The following is a 15,091-nucleotide window of genomic DNA, read 5'->3' as shown; positions in this document are numbered from 1 at the left end:
TATTGCTGTTTCGGACACACTAGTGTAACTGTGACATCTGTAGTAGCCATGGCAGATATAATGTGGGTGAATCACACTATTCTAGAGCAACAACTGGAGAACAGATAGGGTATGTAATGTATCTAAGGTGTCACTAGATGCCTACCTTAAACATCTGAATTATTCCCCAAAGCTCATTCAGAACTAACTCAGGAATCTGCATTAGACAGGTCTGTAAAATATAACTCTTTACTAATCGCCTCAGTGGAGTGAAATGCAAAAATTACTTAAAATTGATGTAGAGCAATGGTAATCCATGTATTAGGAAAGTCTGTGAGGAAATGAAGTTAGAGAGGGATTTCTTTTATTTTAAAAATATTTCCTCTGGAAACATTGTAGCTAACACATGGTAACTTTTGTGTTGGTGTGCCTCATTTTCAAGTTGGCCAGGCTTTATGTTTTAAATTGTAGAGACGTTAGTAATAGCAGATTATGTGGTTCCAGATGTTGCATCAGTAGTCATAGGATTTAAAGATAATTCTTGATATTGTCAAAGGGCTTAATCATCTTCGTTTTCCATTCTCATTACTATTTATATGTATGTGAAATGTCCCGTTTCAACATGGTACTACACATTTATATTCTAAAGTTTAATATAAGTCTAATTACAGAACCAAATGCAAAAGATGTGTCAATTTTGTGGCCCAAAAAAATAAAAGAAATGAAATGAGCTCTTTACTTGTACTCTTGACTTATCCATTCGAGCATTTTAACTGGCAGACTCCTTCTAATCCCCTGACAGCACCTGAAGGGGTGCCGGTAGAACACCAAAGGGATGGTGGGAAGATATGACATATGACACTGGGGCAAGATCTGAACTCAGACAAATGAAATCTGTCAGCCAGCTCCTCAAAGGCTGCCACAGTTCTTATCACTGCTTGGTTGAGCTGGCTTGATACACAGACTTATTGTATTATTCAGCTGGTTTGATTTTCCTTTTTATGACAAGCTTACCCTGGAGACCATCCATCTCTTTGCAGTGTTGGAGAATGACTATAACTGAATGATATTTCAATATAATTTATAATTCTATACTGTAAACAGAAGTGATGGTTGCTTCTAACCACTGTGAAGAATTCTAATAGGTACATTTGGACTCTTGTTTTCTTGGAGGGTTGGAAATACTCTGGAATTGGGAGATTTTTCATAGCTTAGCTTAATAAGTCTTACAGCAGAAAAGCTATGAAAAACCCTGAAAAAGAGGAAATTTTTCCAAATGTGCCCAGGCAGTTAATGATGCATGTGAACAACTACAGCTGCAACAAATTATTTGCCAAAAATTTAAATAGTAGTTATTATTACCAGCTTCCTGGATAATGTCCTGGAATGAAGGGTTTAGCAGTAAAAAGTTGGGCTCGAGTGAAATATCTGAATCTGAAAGCAATCCAACTAAATTTGGATCCTAAAATCCACACTTTAAATAAAACCACCAAAAAAAATGTAAGGTAAAATATTTATATTACTGTCTTGTGTGGCAAGCTTAAGCTTGTATTTCACCTTCTCCTTTGCATCAGGAAAAGGTGAGGGTAAGTATTACTAAACTCCTTAGAGAACACTGCTAACAATACACTTAGTCAAGAAGATATTATTGAAAAGATACACTTTGATGTCATTGCTGGTAATTTATTTATATCACTAGGTGTTAATCAGGTTTGTCTAGATTTTTTTTCTCATTTCTTGTGGAGCATGGGGTATTTCTGAATGGTAAACAAAGAACAGTGGTATCTGTTCATGGTCAGTAAGTCCTTACCTGACCTAAATAACTCCATTTACACTTTGTATTCCTGAAGTTTAAAATTAGTTTTTATATGTTTTGTGTCTTATATATTAAATGCAGTTACTCAATTGTGAGAAAAAGTCTAAAGACTAGAGATTAGAAAGAACCAGATTGGTTTAGATGGAGGTGAAAGAGTTAGGGGGCTTGTTTTATCTTTAATATCACAACATATATGAAATTGAACATAGAGACAAAGTAAGACTGTCCAGACTCTAAGTAATAATTCTAATCAAATTTTGGATGAACATATGCACCATGTACAATATATATGGTCTTTATAGTAGAATTGCTGAGCGTTGTTTTTTAAGGAGCTTATTATGTTTAGTTTGAGAAACACTGCACCAAAGTAAGTGAAAATAGATTAGTGGTGAGATTTCCTTTTCTGAATATTCATTCAAAACCAAGCAGTGGATTTAATTCAGTCTACAGAACATATCACAATGGATTTTAGTCACTGGTTTCCATTACCTATGTCAGGTTCCATTCACATTAACACTGTTAGGCAGTAAAAACCAGACATACAAGCCCATCTTTGTTTTTGTAACTAGCAAAAGCTGACAATGAAGTTGCTAGTAGTTCCACATTCAGCAGTGTGTTCAGTGAGTGACATATTTTTTCTCTGTTTACTTCTGGGTCAGACCAATCAAAATAATGATCTTTCCCATTCATTTGGTTGATCCATCCTTTTTAAAAACTAGATGGCATAAATAACAGGAGCCAGATCTAGTGTTTATATGCTGTTAATCATCAAATAATTAAAAATAACTTTTAGCATGTGATTCCGTGGAGTTTTGTTTTACCATCATTGGTTAAGTTTAACAATATTTTTGAAATATACCATGTAAAATGCTTTAACGAAGCAGCCTGCTCTTCAGTGTTTTATTTTTCTTTTTAATAATATAGTTATGTGTATAAAGTACAAAGAGAGGCAATGTACAAAGGCTGTAACTGAAACAGAAGTGTACAATATAGCTCAATAGTAATCCTATTAAGTAATTCTGTTTGCTGATGCAATACAAGGCAAGTCAAGAATACATAGTCTTTTTTGTACACATGTCAAATGGCTCTATAACAATTCAAATGCTGACAGTTGGCATTGTTCTCTGACTGGCAAACAAAGCAACTATTTTAGTATTTGATCCATTTTTTATTGTGACTGTGTAAAATGACATACTGCATCAAACATTTACAAAAAAATAACAGGGGAAAAGGTTTTTTTCTGTACTATGTTCAAATGAACTAACAACTGCTGGCACATTCACATTTAACAACAGCTAATCAACAAACAGCAGTAAAAAGAACTAGAATACCCCCTCTTGCCAGGATCTGGTATTTTTCTCTGACCAAAGGTGAGAGGTATATGTATTTTCTAACTCTGTTGCTTGCTCTTGGTTTTAACACAAGCAGTCCACAAAGCAATATATTTCTTCAAAGACTCATTTTCAAGCTCTGTGTTGTTGGGCTGTTATCATATGTTACAGCACTCCTATGCCACTTATGCTGTGATTAGAGGAGAAGAATTAGTAAAGGTCCTCAATGTCTTGTTTCTCTGATTTTAAAAGAGTAAAATGCTGCTGGGAGACTCCTGGGGAAAGGAAGGTCATTGAATGTTACAAGGTGTTTCAACATCACTCACAGCAGGTTATGCTCTGATGCTAGTCAGTTCTGAAAAGTTGCTTCACTGAGGCAAACAAGCTAGGCAGATCTCTTGATTATTTGACATTTATGCGTATTTGGATGGCAAAGCTTAGTTTTTAGTAAATGTTACATGTTCATGCCTTTGTCTGAAGTGAGTGTAAATCTTCTTCACAGTCTCCCTACAAGGTCTTTCTTAGTTTTATGATGTATTTTTTCTGAATTTAGTCAGTCGCAGCAACATGCAGACTTCAGCAAAATCAGTTTCAGAGTTAAAATAATAAATTGGTAAGGCAGAGACAAAAATCAGCAAGACTGACAGCTCCCTGAAGAAGGTGATTTGGATTCAATCTTTTCTCTTACTCTGCCTGAGACTAATTTTTGAGCCAACAATAAAACGGAACCAGTATTTCTTCCACTGGTAGTTTGAGAATTCGGCCTCTTTTTTTTTTCCTTTGCTTTTCGAAGAGGTCCCTGAAACAAAAATATCTCATTCGGGATGCAAATCAAAATAAATGAAACTTCTTAAGTTCTAGAATTGATGAGAGAAAAGTGGCAAGTTTTAGTTTTAATTTCATCTGCATAATTTTTCTTAGTTTTTATTGCCTCGTTTAGTAGCTCAATAAAAAAATAAATTATTCAAACAGCTCTAATAATACTCTCCTTCAGAACACAGGTTAAGCCATACTGTTCCCTGAAGAGGTACTAATAACTGCACTGACCTGGTATGGTAGTAAACCTGTCAGCACATAAACAAAAATTAGGTATATAGTATATGTTATTAGAGAAAAGAATATGTTAAGGGTACGCCCCCACCGGCTAATTTGTCTGGAGAAGAAGAATATCTGTATAAAAATAAAAGTATTTGTATTGCTTATCTACCAGAACTTGGCAAAGTGAAAGCCTTTGTATTTAGTTTTTCCATAAAAATCCACTTATCATAAAACACCTCTGCTGAGGAAAACCATCTCCATCTTGTCTAGGAGGGCTGGTTCGTTCTTGCATGAGCATTCCATACCTGTGAATAAGCAGAAGCTACTATAGCCTGGAGTGGCATCATAGTAGTATGTGTGCAGAATATAGTAATAAATCCAATTTTATGTCAGGTTTTGGGAGCCTTTTTCTACACTGTTTTATCGATACGTTATGACAGCTTTACCTCCGAAACTGTTAAATCATTTTATATGTACGGAAGATATATGTGAAGGGCTGTTCTTACATAGGTTGTTGTAGGGAGAGCATTGAGCATGTCAGGAATATTTGAGAGGACAGGACTGTAGGCACAAGATAGTCTATTCCAGGAAAGGGAGAGAGACGCAGATGGGAGATAACTGTGCCTCTGTACTGACTGTAGCCTAAAGCATGGCAGTGAAATACAGATATGTGGATCGTGGGAAGTGTGGTCGAATATACCAGTTCCTAACCACTTTCCCTGAGAAAACCACGAAACGTATTGTGTGTTCATACTTCATCTCAGCACACTTCAGTGTTAAAGGGAATGTTGCAGATAAGCTGATATTCCAAACTGAGCAAAAGCAGTGACTATTACACTGAACAGCAGCAAGATACTGTTGATCTCCACACACAGAAGTTTCCATCTCTCGCTATCACAAAAAGCACTGCCTTTGAAACAGGTAAGTAGTATCTTGCTGGTCCTGCAGGTACTCAGCCATCATCAGAACTTAGTCTGAGAATGCAAGAGTAGGCTAAGGAAGCACAGGCTAGTGGGAAGAGGAGTGTTATAGGGGGAGGATGGAGCAGTAGGGGAGCATGGGATTGGCTTGTTAATTTGAGAGAGGAGGGGTGTCATACAATAGCCTGAATGTAGAGTCCTAATTCAAGGAACAATCTTCCTAAAAATAGACCAGTATACCCACTTCCTCTTTTATGTACTGGGGTTTGGAGTTTATCTGTATTGAGTAAATGTGGCAAGTACCAAAAACCATGTTCTTAAGAATATATAGATTTTTTTTTCAAAAACAAAAAAGGCAGCAAAGTATCCTTACCTAATGCTGTGGTTTCACCTTTGATTGCTGTGTAGATGTGCTCACTTTTGGATTTCAGTTTCCCTCACCAATGAACATTTCCTTTCTCAGTGTGCAAGCGTGCAGTCTTTCCATTTTACTTTTCTCCTCCAGACCTTTATGTACAACAACACCGAGCAACTTTTCACAGTTGAGAAAGCCTTAGAAAATTCACACAGCTACACCCAGCACAGGGCCCTGCCACGGACAGTAACTGAGGATCCAAGAAAAGGTAGCAATTTTGTAGTGTACCCCAACCAAAACACCATGTATTCTGTAAACCTACGTTCTTACAGAGCTTTAATGTTTCCAGTTCTGAAGACTGACATATGTTATCTTGGACATTGCATCTCCAGATAAAGTTGGACTGATAACTAACCAACAGGCTTTCCTTCCTCCCTATCCCATCATAAAATTCTCTCTGTCCCCTGAGACCACTATCTAGTTCTGTCCTCTTTTTCTCTCTTTAGATTTTAAATTTTTGAGGCAGGCTTCATCCCTTTCTCTAGTGCTCCTCTATTCCCTTCCCTTTCCTCCCCAAAACTGAGAACACTGTCAGAACTTTAAAAAAAATGTAAGAAGAAAGAATGCAGTGGCAAATACTCCCTTTTCAAATAGAATCATTACCATAGCACAGTTATCCTTCAGCTACTAGCAGCTGCAAATGGAAAAGGGAGATGTTAGTGTTCGCTTCTACTGATCTCATTATACAAACCGCTAAGAGGAGCAAGGGAATACATTTGGAGAGCTTTCATGTGGTTAAAGCGACAGGGGAAATTCATTCTTTGATATCCTCTTGTTCAGTATATCTGCCTCACTTTGTGCCTGCCCCTCAAAAGGCAAGGCTGTAAAAATATTAGAGGATTGTTGAAAGGAATTGCAAAAATGAAAGAAACCTCTAATTAAAAGGACAAAAATATACTTGGAAAGTGTTTCTCAGTGTTTTTAAGTTCAAAACCAGACCACCTATCCAAACCTCCTCATTAAAAGTCAGATTCAATTTTCATGCAGAGAGCTTGATACCAGGTTTCTACCTACCTAGACAAATACTTATTACTTTGGTTTCTGTATTACCAAGGTGCCTAACAACCACTGATTGATAGGTGTGTTTGTGACCTGATGATCTTGGTAGCGAAAAGGCAGCATCCCCAATTGTTAAATTGGTAATGAAAGCTCAGAGGTCAAGAGATTTGTCCACAATTGCCTGGAATGCAAGGTACAGTCCTTGTCTCTGGAATTCCGTGTTGCCCATTAAACATAAAACCAACGTTCTTTCCTTCAGTGTTTTTTTTTTGTTGTTGTTGTTGGTTTGTTTTTTTTTTTAATTTTCATTTGAACACTTAAATGTCTGTGCCTTGCTGACTCGCTCTTGTATTGGCAGGACCAGAATGTTACGTAAGAATTGTAGAAAATTTAGGATGAAAAGCAAAGCTGATACTAGCCAAACTTCTTTTTTGTAGATGTGGCAGATAAAGCCATGGTAAGGCTTGAGAAAAAAAGTACCAAATCCTGGCACAATCTACATGGAGTCAAGTTAAATAGGTGTCAAAAAAACCCAATGGCTATGTATAATTAATTGCCTTCAGAGTATGATGACATTGTATATAGCATAATATATAAAGATGAAATGTAGCCCTTTACATTTCAGGCTGTTGGAGAAATATATTTTCGTTTGGTTTTGTTTTCTTTCTCCATCAGAAACTGTAGTTTGTTAAGTCTCTGCACAGTTGATTCTTGCTCTCTGGAGAATTCATCTGCATAGTCCTTACTTCTACAGTGTTTCCAACCTAGGGGGATATACTTAAATCTGACAGTAGAAAGAGATGCGTGCACAGCCACTTTGATGGGAACTCCAGCTTATCATCATAAATAGCTATGTGGTTCCCTTAAGAATTTAATTAGTCATTTCACTTGAATTATTCACTTGGAAAAAGACAGTGCACTGGGTAGCTTTTAATCTAATTAGGCTATTAGCTAGTAGCAGAAGATGAACATCTCTAAATAGAAGGTGAACATTATATTTCAGTCAATAGGGGTACTAGTCTTTGAGGTAATGCACATGGTTTCGTAGTGCTCCCCATACCCATTAAAACAGACTAATCTTAAAAAAACCCAAACCATGAGTTAAGCTATGCTTTGTGGAATTTAGCCGTATGTTGTAAAATTGAATGGAAAATTTATAGAGGAGGAACTGGCCTATAAAGATAAGAATTAAATATATATAAAGAAAAAATATATATTGAATATATATAAAAATATGTTTATTTATACACTGCCTGAAAAAATGTCCTCTAAATAAGGTATAGTTCTCAGCTACCACATGATAAATATAAGTATACCTGCTTGAAAATTTTGTAATGAATACAATAATGAGGCTATATTTTAATTTCACTAAATTATTGGGAATAGATGTAAAGATTTATTTCACAGAACAAAAGCATTTAAGCAGGAGTTGATATTACTGTTATGCGTCAGTGATAGTAACGCTGGGACTTCAGTCTGCATTACTACAATGATTAATTAAAGGCCTTGTTCAGGATGAGTGAACATCATTATTGTTTTTAAATAGGAAAGGCAGATAACCATTACTGATTACTCCTCAATTCCCAGTCTCACTTGTTAAAGACTAAAGAATACTAAAGTAGGTTGTGTAGTTTTCATGAAGCTATAAATGGAGCCAAGAATAATATGATTAATATGCAACACATAAGAAGGTAAACTGAATTAGTTTAAAAATTAAAGTCAGAAAAAAGCTGCACTGCTGTAAGTGCAAATAATGCTGCCATTTTTATTAATAAGGTAAAAGAAATTTGGGCTATAACTTTAATTAATTTTTTTTTTTGTAATTGCACAAAAATTTTAAAATGCATTCACAGATGCAGCAGCACTATTTAAAGCATGTACATAAACAGAAGCTAACTACCTTGCCTTAAGGAAACATAAACAGAAATTCTGTAATGTTGGGTGATTTAAATATATCAGTAAGAACAGAATACAAACCTGTTTGCTAATTAACTGACCATTAGAAATTAGAGACATTGTTTAAAATAAAAATTATTGAGAAATGCTGTTGTTGACTTGGCTGAAATCAGGAATTACAGCCATGAGAAGTTTACAGTAAGGCTTCCAGTGGGCAAAATAATTTCTAGGATGGATTTCTAGGGAGATACACAAACAGAGCTCCAACAATTTTTTTTTATATTTTTCTTGCACAGGACACTTTATTTTTGCACATCTGAGTGGTTGGCTTTGGTTTCCAGGGAAGAAAACAGAGAGTAGATTTCTTAGCTCAGTCAACTGTAGAAGCAGGTGCAAATTGTGCTAGCCTTACAGTACAGCAAGAAATATATGTGCTATGCACAAAACTTTTAATCCCATGTTGCCCAGAACAGAACCAGAACTAGGAAGTATTGTATAAGCACCTATGCAATTGCATTGATTAGAAATTAATATTATGGAATAGGATTCAAATCAATCAAGACAAAGCTGATAGATTTAACAATTAGAGAAATTAGAAAGCTAGGAAAATTTACATGCTTTGATGTGAGAGGCTTCATACAAGGCTGTAGGGTCTTGCTCAGAATCTATAGGCTCAACTGCTTCACTGAAGAAGGTATTTATCCCCTTCTTTCGGGGAAGAAATGTGGAGAAGGTAATAGGCAGAACTTAATCAGAGTGTCAGACACCTTAAATATGATCAGTAAGGAAGAGTAATTGCAATCTTTTGTTCTTCTCTATTAGTTCATTAATAGCAGGCCTTAGGACAACAATCTCATTGTTCAGGCTCTCAGACTCCATAATAGCTCAGATTCAGTAATATAATTAAATCTATGTCATGCTTTATCCATCCGCAGAAGTCTGGCATTGTGTTCTTCCCCTACGAAGTCATGATTTCTTTCTGGCACAGAAATCCCAAATAGGACAGGGAGGGGTGGTATGGTCGTGTGCAACAGCTACGAAGGTAGTAGCTCCCAATGGACCCTTCCTCCAAGTTTCTTGGGAAGCTCAATTAATTTTATAGATTTTGTGTCTAGTTTGTGGACTGTCTGAGGACTGGGCGTTATATGTGTCTGGGTGTGTTGTGACTCAAAAAATACCCTGATTATTTAAATGCTTACAAGTAACGTGTTTTTGTGACTTGTCTCCTAATTTAGAAAACCCACATTCAGATTCCACATCTGCGTTCTTAAGATTTCTTTGCAATGAACAGGTTCCTAATTCTTTATTATATATAAGTCTATGAATCTTTATGAAAATTTATGGTGTATTTTTGGCTTTTTATTAGAAAAATTTGGCAGTTATATGTAAGTGGGTTATTCAGTGTGCGGTGGGTCACTGATAGCCAGTTTATTTTTCCAGGCATAGAATCAGGTCAGTTGTGGTTTTTTTTTTTTTTTTTTCCTAGATGTTTTGTATTAGATTACTGAATTCTGTTCTCTGTTATGATACAGTTGTTCCTTCCAGAGTGAATTTTCATTGCCACCATAGTAGAAATTTATAAAATTTGGAGAAATTATACATGCTCTGTCCCATCCATATGTTGTTTTTACACACCACAGGTATATTCCCTTCAACCAATAAAGGAATTGCAGACTTAAGCCTGAAGGAGTATGTCCATTCTTTATGTATGCAAAACTGTTGTTATTAATGGCTTACTTACATTGGCAAGAATGTTAGGTCTGTATCACTGTTAATAGGTAGAACTATCACACTAGCCAGTTGCATTTTGTGAACACTAAAGTATACTGTTCTGCAACACACACAGGACTGTGTTAAACAAAATAACTATCAATGAGAGTTCTGTGCCTTGGAAGAAATCATGAGAATAGCAAGGTGATTCTTGCCAACTCTAGATCTCTTATAGCAGTTTTCTTCTGAATGGCTTGGTACCGCAAAAAGTTCTCCCTTTTTTTTTTTTTTTTTTTTTTTTTTTAATTCAGCATCATGGGCTTATGGATTAGATCATCTTTGATACAAAAAATGAGTCTTTTTACTTGAGATGGACAGGACACGAGGGTTCTGATCCAAACAAGTCTGTCGACTTATTTGAGTAGACATTAGAACACTCCCCCATAACTACAAGTTTTCAACACAAGGTGAACATAGTCTGTCATTCAACGCATTGTATTGCTTATCTCCAGCAGCATTAAAAAGAGATTTCCCATTAGACTACAGGATGCTTCCTGGCACATACAAAGGTTTTTTGATGAAGAACTCTAAGGGGATATATTTTTTTTTAGCTTATACTCAAATCTTTTACATTTTATTATTGGAAGATTAGGACATTCAAGATTTTTTTTTGTGGATTTCTTCTGCCATGAAACAAGCTAATATTCTGTTGGCACATCAATCAATTGTATAAAGAAAGAAGTCGTCAAATAAAATAGATCAAGTAGCTGAAAAATATGAATTCAAAGCTGTTTAGCTCAGTGACATCAGCTGACTGTAAATGATATCTTTATATATAACCTTTTTATATAACCTATATGTAACCTGTATCTTACACACACACAAATACATATATATAAATCCAGTGATAGTCCTCACTCCTCCCAATTCTTCCTGCTCCTAAATAAGAAAGGTCTGTCTGACCTCACTGAAAAGGCAACTGAAATGTTTGGTGCCTTTGTATCAAAATAAGTAAATCTTTCCAGAAATAAGGAAGTGGTCAGTGTTTTATTATTGTCAATTTCAAAGTGAAATACTGTGTGAAAAACAAATCCTTGCACTGAGGTATTTCTTCACTACTTCCTCAAAACAGCATTATTCAGTGTTTCTGTGCAGTGTTTTTGCATTAAACAATTTTGGGGTAAGTGATGCATTTCAGGCTATCCCAAGGTGGTAGGGTTCTTTTCCTCACCAGTTTTCTCTCTCATTCTTCCAGCTTCAAGTTCTGTTAAAAGTCAACCAAACCACTCTCTATTTTTGGGGGTTTGAGTACAGAACTGAAAGACACATTATTTTCCCACCTGTAGTAATGTTCACTCTGGAAAGCTAAGGTAGAGCTGTGGGAAAATAAGTTCATTAAATGTTATTGCTACAATAATGCAGTATGAACAACTTATGATTCTATATTTACATTACTGTAAATTAGAGAAGAAACAGGAATAAAATGTATCAGAACAGCTGCCTGAAATGGTTTCAGTTCTGTATTGAGGATGACAAAATGAGGTGTGTGACAGACTTCAGACTGTGCAGTTGTGTATTTTAACTGGGAGAAAGGTTTGTGTGATACCACTACCATCTTGAGGCAAGTCAGAGTATAACAGCTGAGCTTCTGTTTAAACAAAAGGCCACATCGCAAATGAGCCTGAGTATCATTCATTTCACCTTGTTCAGTCGTCATACTATATTACGGTTAAAAATTTTGTATTCTGCCTGCAAATGTTTGCACAATAATAGTAGCTTTTTAAATACATGCACAGTAATATAACCTTAATATTCAGAAACAAAGTGGATTAATTTTCAAGTACAGACTGAATGCAGACAGACTGAGGAGACAGTGCTGAAAATTTATGGTCAGTACTCATGTTTTAATTTCAAATATACTGTTTTTAACTTTTACCTTGTTAAGCACTGAAAGTCCTTGCTACAGAATGTACAGAAGTGTCCTGGTTTCATTGGGATTTTGTTTCAGTTTGTGGCCAGCCATGGTGGTCAGGGCCCTTAGCAGTTAAATCCAGGGCAGCTGACCCAGGCTGGCCCACAGGTGTGTTCTATATCATTAACAATCAAGTTCACAATAAAAGGGAGGGCTTGCTGGGGAGAGGTGGGGCTGGTTTTGCTTTCATTTTTTTTGGCCTCCCTTTTTTTCCCCCATTGCTGACGATTGCTGTTCCTGGACAACTTGCTGCAACCTGTAGCTAAGTATACTTTTGTGTGATTTGTGTTAGCATTTATATTGGTTTCTTTATTTTATTAAATCTGCTTAATTTTAACCCACGAATCTCACTCTTTTTCCCAATTTCCTTCCTCAGTTGGGAAAGGGATATTGAGCGAGAGAAAAACTGTTATTGTTTAGCCCCGGGTGCAGGCTAAATGAAGACAAGAAGCTAATAATTTATTTGGATCTTGATGTGACTCAAAATTGTAGAGAATGAATCCATTAAGAGCCGTGAAGTAAAAGACTACATCTGGCTGAGGAAGCCCCTCAACATAAATTGCTGAGAGAAAATTTTACAAGTACTCGCCTTTTTTTAAACCCCTTTGTAAACAACAATTTGGAGCTATGATAGGTGAACAATTGAAGTAAATAGGCATTTTACCTGAGACAGGACAAGTGTTTTTATTTATGTGAAAGTGTTATTGATAACCAGATTTTTGGAAAGGACTTGGATAATATGGTGATTTATTTATTATTAGAAGAAGAATAATGGGACAAAATATTTGTAGGCTTGTTCCCCCACATGGGATTGGAAAACTATCCCAGATAATTTTCCTGAGAACATACTCTGTTTAATTCTGTCGATTCAAGTATTTCAGGTCAATTGCAGAATCAACAAAAAAGAATCACAGTGAAGTAATTTGTATTAATTACATTCAAATACTGTACTTTTTTCCCTAGAATAAAAGGAAAAGTAATTCCAAGATAATGTAATCCATAGCTAAATATCACAGCCACATGCTTTCTGTGGTGGTTGTCAGTACAGGCTCCCATGCTTCAAGCCGTGCTGTTGATTGTTGTCTGCTTCCTGTACTCGAGTTCTGTGAATTTCAGTTGCTGGATCTCAGTTTCTCCTTGGCCTTGCTCTGCCCCCCTTGGCACCTGTGCATGTCTCCAGCAGATCCATTTGACACACAGTACATCATAGTGGTTTGCTCGGCTGTATACTGTAGGAGCTTGGCACTCTTACAGTGCACTAAGAAGGTTCTGGTTTTATTTCCAGTAACTGAACATCTAGGACTTTTTCCTCCTGTTTTTATTTTCGGGGCTTTTTTTCTTATATTGGATTTTATTGGTTATACTTGGTTACTTACCTGAGTGGATTTCTGTCTTTGTGTTTCTGCTCCCTATGAGGAAAGTCTTTTTCCACTTAAGTTTTTTTTCTTTCTTTTTTAATATTATGTTGTCCCTTGCCTTTGCAATTTTTTTCAAGTTTCACTAAAACCAGTGCTTAAATGCTGCTTATAGAAATAGTCTAACCTTGCCAATCACTTTTTTGCTGGATAACACATGGTGCCTTCCAACTTCTACTTATAATGTATCTTTGAAATGGTCAGTGGGTAGGGTTATTTCAAACTTTTGTCCTCCACCCCTCAAATTCAGCTTTTAGTTTCAATGTGTTGTACGCTTTAGGACTTTTTGTACTTTGCCTGTGTGTATTAGAATGGAATACGGTAACTTTTAAATATGATTTTTTTTGAAGATTATGGTAAAGGTAAGCAAGGTTGCACATAAAACATATTCAATCTTATATGGCTAAGGCTGTATTTTAATGAAGAATTATGGGTATGATAGGTGTTAGAGCTGTATAAAACTGCACTGTGATTCCCAGGAGATTTAGGGAAGCTTTTCAACAGTTGGATCTTGAAGTTTTATTTTCAGTTTCAGAAAGGGAAAACTCATTTGAGGCTTTCAAGGTTCAGTGACTTTGAAATTAAGCTACTATACAGAAATATCCCAGCACTTCTTATCCATGTGGAAGCCCAGGCAAGATGATCCAAGCTAGAATTGTATGTTTATAGTTCTCATTTCTTAAGTTACTGGTATGTGAATTATTATGTCAGAAAGAAACTGTAGCGTTAATATGGAAATACCTTTATAAAAATATTTGCTAGCCCTTCAAACTGTCCACTGCAAAGCAGGTTGTTCCTGAAATCCTGATTATTTTTTTCTGTGCCCCTGAGAACGCCCATGTTGTGAAGCAACTCCATGTAGGCAGATTGGGAGTGCTTCTTAACAGTTTTAAGGTGCCAGCCCTGTGTGCTGAGGCTTGCTGAAGGCAGAGCCTGTTTCTATTTGCTTACCAAGCTTTATATTTGAGCTTCAGTGAGGAAGAGGAGAAAGCTTGTTGTCTGTGCAATCCTTTCACATTTGTTGGGTTTGGCAGGCTTTTAATCTGCTCTTCCTCACTAGCACTACTTCTCCTTTGATAGGAATTTGATGCAAATACACTAGATCTCACCAGGCTGTTGTGGATAAATTCTTTGCAGTCAGCTTAGTCCTGAGTGTAGACCTGTGCCTACATGATCATATAAATTACATATGACAACTGGCAAGGAAGCTGTGAGCTTCTGCCAAGGTCTTTAACTGGCCTAAGTGCTGTGGATATATTGTGAAAACAAGGAATATGTAGTTTCATTTATCTAGGCTGGACTTCCAGAGGCTTTCATCTATATGTACTCACTAACACAAAATTTAATTCAAATTCAGAATGAATCTGGTTAACCTGTGCCAATCACATCCAGAATAACAGCTTTTGATATGAATGTGCATGAGCAGCTGGAATATGCTATAATATTAATTTTTTTAATACGTGCTAATAAGTGTATCTTGTACTACTTTCTGTATAAAGGAAGACTTGTCCTGTTAAGTTTGGGTTCTAGGCTCCCCTGGTTTTTGTTCAGGCAGCAATATGGGTAAGTTGTGCCATTTACTATGCTGCTGGAATAGAGG

Source organism: Nyctibius grandis, chromosome 12, assembly GCF_013368605.1.
Source record: "Nyctibius grandis isolate bNycGra1 chromosome 12, bNycGra1.pri, whole genome shotgun sequence".
In the NCBI taxonomy this organism is placed as follows: domain Eukaryota; kingdom Metazoa; phylum Chordata; class Aves; order Nyctibiiformes; family Nyctibiidae; genus Nyctibius; species Nyctibius grandis.
Note: the sequence above shows the minus strand (reverse complement) of the source record.